This window comes from Rhipicephalus sanguineus, chromosome 11, assembly GCF_013339695.2.
Source record: "Rhipicephalus sanguineus isolate Rsan-2018 chromosome 11, BIME_Rsan_1.4, whole genome shotgun sequence".
In the NCBI taxonomy this organism is placed as follows: Eukaryota; Metazoa; Arthropoda; class Arachnida; order Ixodida; family Ixodidae; genus Rhipicephalus; species Rhipicephalus sanguineus.
This window is the reverse complement of record NC_051186.1, coordinates 23431764-23438843: the sequence shown is the minus strand read 5'-3', so window position 1 is coordinate 23438843 and position 7080 is coordinate 23431764. Positions and strand designations below refer to the sequence as shown.

Here is a 7080-nt window from a genome sequence, read left to right as displayed (position 1 = left end):
CATTTCGCATGAGGAGTTTACCAAAGCCACACGCTCAAAATAACCATGATTCACAATCTCTCATGATGAAAGAAATACTTGTAAAAAGCATATCTTTGCCACATGGATGAGCTTTCATTTCCACCTTTCAAATGCATATTTCTCACGATGAAATTTGGGCAACTTCTTGAGTTTGGACATCATGTTTTTCGTAATTCTGATGGCCAGATCGGAACGAAATTTTCCCCACACATTCCTTAACATGTGAAGAGCACAGTTATCTCCTTCAAAACCTGATATCACCTATATAATTATTACAGTTTTAAAGTAAGCAACTAGCATTGGTTGATCATTTTAAGACCTCATATTATAACTTTTCTTGTTCATTAAAATGTCTTATACACACTTTCTAGTTAGTTATTTGCACTCTACAGTTAATGTGGAGCAATATGAGCCGTTAATGGCTCATAACCATAAAAGTTTAGTGACAGAAAAAAGTGTGTTGAAAAAGAGCTATATTTTACACTTGTCATGGTACAAAACGAAAACTATGCAACTTACTATAAACGTGATTACATATTTAAAATCAGTAGTCGCTTGTGAGCGAAAAATCGTCCATGACCGAAAAATTGAGAAATGAGCAAATAAAATAAACAATAAAAATCACCGGTCCCATTGAGGATCGAACCCGGGCTGTTCGCGTGGCAAGCAGGTGTCCTACCACAAAGCCACGATGTTACTTGCAGCTGCTTCGGAAAAAAACACTACATAAATGCCATGTAGTGAAAGGAGTCTCCTTAAAGGGGAACTCCGGGGATTTTTCGATATTCACCGATTTCAATTAAACTTTCAACATTTGTTCTCTTCGGTACCCTGATGACATGTGCCAATTATACAACCGTAAGTCATTTAGTTTTTTAGGAAACAAATTTTAAAATTGGTAGACAATTTTGGAATCAGGCCTGTTAGCGCGGGCCACCCTGTGTAAGTGACGTAACGTGCCTACTCTTTTCCGACCCCGCCTCGCCCAGCAGACGGTTGCAGCGCGCGCTTTCTTCTACGAGGCGGCGACGACGCGAGCAAAGTTCGGCTTTGTTAGCTGCATAGCGTCTTAGTCGGTATTGACATCGGGTCTCACAGTAAGCACGCACAATAATGAGCAACAAGGAGATCGATGCGGGGCACGTGAGCTACTTCACGCGCCGGCGGGTAGAAATCAAAAGGCGATGCCCCCGCGCTCGTATAGTAGCTGCAATCATCGCTGAACTCATCACTGGTAAGTTGAGATGGGCTGGCACAGCTTTATTCCGCGTCGGATGACATCGCCAGCTTGCTTTTCGCGTGATAGAAGCGCGTGTGCTATGTTTACACACTGGCCAGCCGTGGCGGCGTGTAGCGGACTTCGTGACGTCATCGCATACCCATCACGTAGCAGCTTAGATCCTTGTTTCGGTTTCGACTCATCGTTTATTGCTTATTTAAAATTATTGATTAGTCTCTCAGCAAAATGAGTCACCCTTGCTGTTACAGGACTGTTAATACTATTTGAGAACTGCATTATCTCAATATGGTCAAAAATGCACCGGAGTTCCCCTTTAACGCATTTTGTTCGGCAGGTGTCATGACGAAAACGAGCCCATTCGGCGATTTGTAGGCGCAGTGGCGGGGCCATCAAACTACGTCGGAAAAGGCCGGGATAGTGCAGCCATCGCCGCTAAAAACACACACGAACTTTCAAACAGCTCTAAAAATGGACAACTATGTCCATCTAGCGGAAAACATATCAAGCCAACGCCGGCTTTCTAGAGGAGGCGTTGATCAAGCAAACAGCAAACGCTAGATAATGTGCTGCCATCTGTGAGGCATTGTGAGAAATATCTCTCGACTCTTCATGGCCTCCGAGGTGGCGGGCGCGCGGCGTATATCTCGGAGGCCATGCGACTCTTGCACAGGGAAGTGCTTTAGATCGAAAACCTGTACCATTCGCGCGCGCGCGTGTCTGTGTGCGTGTGTGTGTAACAATACACATTAATAAGTATGCACTTAGTGGTTGAAGTGCGCACTAGGGGCCGGATTTCGCTATCGCGTTCAACTCTTAAAGGCGAAGCTTAAAGGGGTACTAACACAAAATTTCGCGGCCGAGATAGCCTGCTGGATCGATTCCCATGTGCGTGCGTGTACCATCTTCAAAATATCGACAGCGAATAAAGCTTGGAAGGTATTTTATATGAATTTTGAAGTTCGCGAGCGCGATCCAGCATTATAGGCCGCACCTGGTGCATTGACACCCTCGAAGGTGACCCGAGGTGACCCCCCTACTTCCTCTACGTAACCGTTGCAGCCGGTACAAGTTATGATGACGTCGTAGCCGCCATTTGTCTTGACGCGCTTCCCGACGAATAGCTCCTCGCCAGCGGGTAAAACCTGAAGTGATTCGCCACGTCGAAAATTTCTTCCATCCCCGCCGCAAGAAAATCGTCGCCATCAGACGACGATGAGCCTGACGACGACAGACCGCTCGGAAATGCGTCACTGTTCTGTGTGCTCACGTGACCGAGCGTTTCACTCGCTAGGTGGTGATAGTTGCACCCGGCGGCTTGTTTTTGGAGCTCTGTCAAACCGAAACTGAGGCTGTGTCGGTAATGAGGAGCTTATAATTAATTATCTGTCGCTCGCTGCAGCAAACGATGTGCCGTGTTACGACTAACAGGCCCCCAGCAACACATTGCAGCAAAAAAACGCAGGGCGAAAATTTTTGTCAGAACTCCTGTAAAGGTCTCCAAATTTTTTCACGCTTATGGTTCGTTCATGCCTCTATGCATACGTTATCCCCCCCCCCCCCCCACCCTTTATGTATACATTACCTAAGGATCTCATTGTGGTGTGTATTTACCAGCATAATCACGTGAAGAGACAATAGGGACTTTTAGCTTTTAAGTATACTTTTTAACGTTACCGTGTTACCGTGTGGGAATTCAGGCGTCCGCGCCAGTGGCTCGACGCCATCTTCCCTTGGAGAGTTCTCGTGTCCCTCTCCTCTCGACCGGACGGGTGGCAGCTGGTCATAAATCGCCGTCACTTTGCTGCCACCCCGCCCTCGAAGGTTAAACACGGTGGCCGATTGGCCCAATTTTGGCGGGATTTGAACCTGGCTCGCGCTCGCCTAGAAGCGGCGGGCGCGCGACCGGGTTCGAGAGAGACCACTTGGGGACCTCGAAGGGTGCGTACGCGTTTTGGCCGCTCCGGCCGGCGGCGATCCTTTGTTCTTTGTTCTTCGCCGCCGGCCGGCGGTTACGTCGTTTTGTCGGGGCTCCGGCCTCAGCAGGCGCGCGCACCCTCCGCGGTCTCGAAGTCCCGAGGCAGCGCCTCGCGATCGTGCACCGTGTGTTTCTTTCAAGTGTCCGTATGTCTGTTCCGTTTCTTAGGGGTGCGAGATCGCGGGAGCGCTGGCCGAAGGGTAGGTCGGCTCTCCAAACCGGGTTCTTTGTTTGCTTGTTCTGTGGGTGTGCCATTTGCGGCCACATTTGGTAACAATTGTATTAGCTAATTGGTGTTCTGTGTAACTATCTTACGTGCGATTGGTTGTAACGAATTATTGTTCTCTTGTATTAAAATCCCCCGTAATAAATAACTGATTTGGAGAGTGTCGCCTAGGGTCTCCCTCGCTGCGCGCGACGGCTCGCCGTCCCTTCGCGGTGATGGGCCGAGTTCTCGCGCGCAGCAGTTCGAACGGTACACGGGCGCGGGACGAACGAGGACGCGGCAACCTGCATGAAGCTCCCAGTGCTCGAACCCGCGGTGGTGTTTGGCGCGTACGGCGCCGGGAGCGACGACGACACCACCATAACCGGAACCCATGTTTTAGAATAGTTTTAGCTCCCCATATGTAAACGTATACCTTTACGTTTGCGTAAACCACTAAATGATGATGGCAACCGCATTCAAAATATATTTAAAGGGACACTAAAGGGAAATACTAAGTCGACGTTGATTGTTGAAATAGCATTTTGTGCCAAGGAAGCGCTTATTTTGAAATAAAATCACGTTTTAGTGGTCCACATCGTGTTAGCACACTTCAAATCACCCGCCTGAAAGCGGTCTTTCTCACGTCACTGTTGCCGTGCTCAACGTTGCCCGCCTTTACTGCGCGGCGCTGCAGTGGTGGCGTGGACCATTCGGGCATCCGGCAACATCACATGAATGCGGCATTTTGTCGAACTTTTTTGTCAGAGCGACTTTCACCTGCGCGTAAAACACACGTGGCAGTACGCGATACCGGAACTACCACTGAGACGCGACCGCGCGAGCGAAGCAGGGCGCCGGGCAAAGCGCAATTCCGCGAAAACGGAACCTTTGAACCATGCGCGCCGTTCCCCATGGCAACGCCAAAGAGGTTCTTTTTTCCACGAATCAAACAGAAACGAACAAGCAGCATTTTATAACGTCTCTTGATGCACGGAAGGTTCTTTTTTTATTGCAGCTAGTTTGATTACGAGTGATTAATTGTAGTCGGACTCTCCCATGTCATTGGCATCATTTCCAAAATGTCCCGCTCGTGGCGCTCATCGTGTGATACATTTAGCTTAATTTCTGAAGTAGGGCACTGCTGTTGATAATATTGCCGTTTTAGACGTTGTCATACATTGAGCTTTCACTCTGACATAAATTGTTATTTGCCTTTAGTGTCCCTTTAATGTAGATAATATTGAATTAGTGCTGTGGCAACGGCATATGAGAGGTTTGTAGCGTGTGCAGTATCCTGGTATACACAAAAGGGTGTAGGAATATCGGGAATACCGGACGATGGTGTCGACGTCATGTGACGCTTCGTGCAACCAGTCATGGACACGTTTGTTTTCATTTAGTGTTTTCGAGGGAAAAAATTATTAAAAAGGCAACTCATTCATAATTGTGTCGCTGCAAGGCATTTACACTGGAAGTAGAATGCACTATGTTTCCGCAATAACAATTTTGTGCTTGCCTGGTTTATCTTCGTCTAACTCTGGTAATCCAGCTGATACAAGGAAATTGGAATTGGCGCTCGCAATTTGGCTTATTTTGACAAGGCGGCTGGAGTCTGCGCAAAGCCTATCTGGCGAATAGTTTACGTTCCACGAAAGTCTACATTCCGTAAAGGGCCGCGCATGCTCAGATTCCTTCCGGTATTCGGTAACACGATAACGTAAAGAAGTATATACGTACAAGCTAAAAGCCCTTAATACCATATGGTCTCCCATTTTTTATTCGAGCTCCTCATGGTAGTAAAATGTTTTAACTTCGTATTATTGCTTCCCTGTAGGTAGTAACTGTAAGTAGTAAGTGACATAGCAGTAAAGTTACTAACATGGCAGTTACTACAGAGGTAGTAAATGTTAAGACGAGTGCTTACTACCTCAAAGTTAGTAAATAACACAACTTTTTTTTTTAATGTGTAAAGCCTCCCATGTCAGGACAATGCAGACAATATAGACGGTCACATTGAGCTCCGATAGGCTGCCGACATACGAAGACAAGCAGTGTAGCAGTGATTATTCAAGCAGGCCGACAAGCAAAAAAGTTGTGAGGAGACAATCGGTGTCATACGTCGCATAAACCATGAAATAACGAAAGTAACCGCCATGGTGTTCCTGTGGGAGCATTTACAGGGGCAATAAAGGACTGCTGCCCCTAGCACCACCTGGTACATAAGAGCGCTACCGATTGTTCAGTCCAATGTTTGCAAAAACGTGGCTCTGGCCTCATCAAAATAAAACTGCAGTCATGAGTAAGGCAGTTACATCAGTCGTCAGTAGGGCTCCATCAGCGTTAAGAGTACACACCCAAAGAACAACCTCTGTCAAAATTCCTTTTTTTCTTTTCTGTTTATTCCTTTTATTCAATGCCTCCTCCCGACCAGATGGGATTCCTTCAAAACCTCTGTCAATATAAGAGAGAAATAAATTATTTTGGGAAAAGCTTCGTTAAACAGGAACTCTATGGTACCTGCAAAAGAATGAAAATTTCTTCTGTTGGATCAGGAACTACGTCAAATCAGGTTTCGTTAGATCGTGTTCTGACTGTACATGAATTCGGAATTCATGAAGAGCTTTCCAAATTAGAGACTAATGTTAAACCGTAGGTTGGGTGAGCACAAGGTGTGGCACGGCGACGTCCACACAGCCTTGCAGCTGGGAGGATCAACGGCACCGTGTCTTCCGGGACGGCCACATGTGCAGGCGCTGGGATGTCTCAGTGTCCATCAAGCTCACACCCAGACTGGGCATCCTGCCAGAAACACTGCGGGATGAAGCGACACACTGCCACCAAAATCCCTATATCCGAGCATGGGGTGCCTGAATGATGACTTTGTAATGCACAACATATACATAGAGAGAGAACTTTAACTTGCAATTGTGAAAATGTGGTATTGTACTAGGTGATGTTCTAGTGATGTGTGCCTACATGATGACTGAGTACACAATATTAAATGTGCATATAAAAGTGACTTGCAGCATGACTTACCTTGACTGCTCATTTCAACTTGTCCATCATTCCAGTTCAGAAAACCACATCATTTGACTTGCAATTGTGAAAATCTGGTACTGTACTAAGTGATGTACTAGTGATGTGTGCCTACATGATGACTGAGTACACAATATTAAATGTGCATATAAAAGTGACTTGCAACATGACTTGCCTTTGACTGCTCATTTCAACTTGTCCATCGTTCCAGTTCAGAAAACCACATCATTTGACATGTCTTAGTACGTAAAATGTGATTTTGCACGTTTTTTTTTATTGCAATAGCAATTATATGGTCACTCTCGGCAGGTTTTTGCCGTCGGCGTCATGTTCCGTACATGTATGTACTATATATATATATATATATATATATATATATATATATATATATAAAAGCTACAAAGAAAAATAATTCAGAAGAAATATTTTCTGAAGTGCATGACCAAAGATTCGAACCTGCGACCCCTTGCTCCGCAGCACACAGCGTTAGACAACTCCGCCACGCATCATACGTCCTCCAGTATACTAATGACGAGCTATTTATCCTCTTGAGTTTCGGCTACGGAAAATTGTCCAATATATTGGACAACTCGTTGTCGC

The 7080-nt window shown here is 46.1% G+C and overlaps 1 long non-coding RNA gene across 1 annotated transcript; it reads left to right on the top strand.

The window, feature by feature from the left end:
- Nucleotides 1-1226: 1226 nt before the first annotated feature.
- LOC125760344 (uncharacterized) lies at nt 1227-6796 on the top strand. The gene is made up of 3 exons (XR_007417893.1): nt 1227-1255; nt 3405-3436; nt 6098-6796. It is a non-coding gene; the product is annotated as an uncharacterized LOC125760344 (long non-coding RNA).
- The last annotated feature ends 284 nt before the right edge of the window (nt 6797-7080 follow it).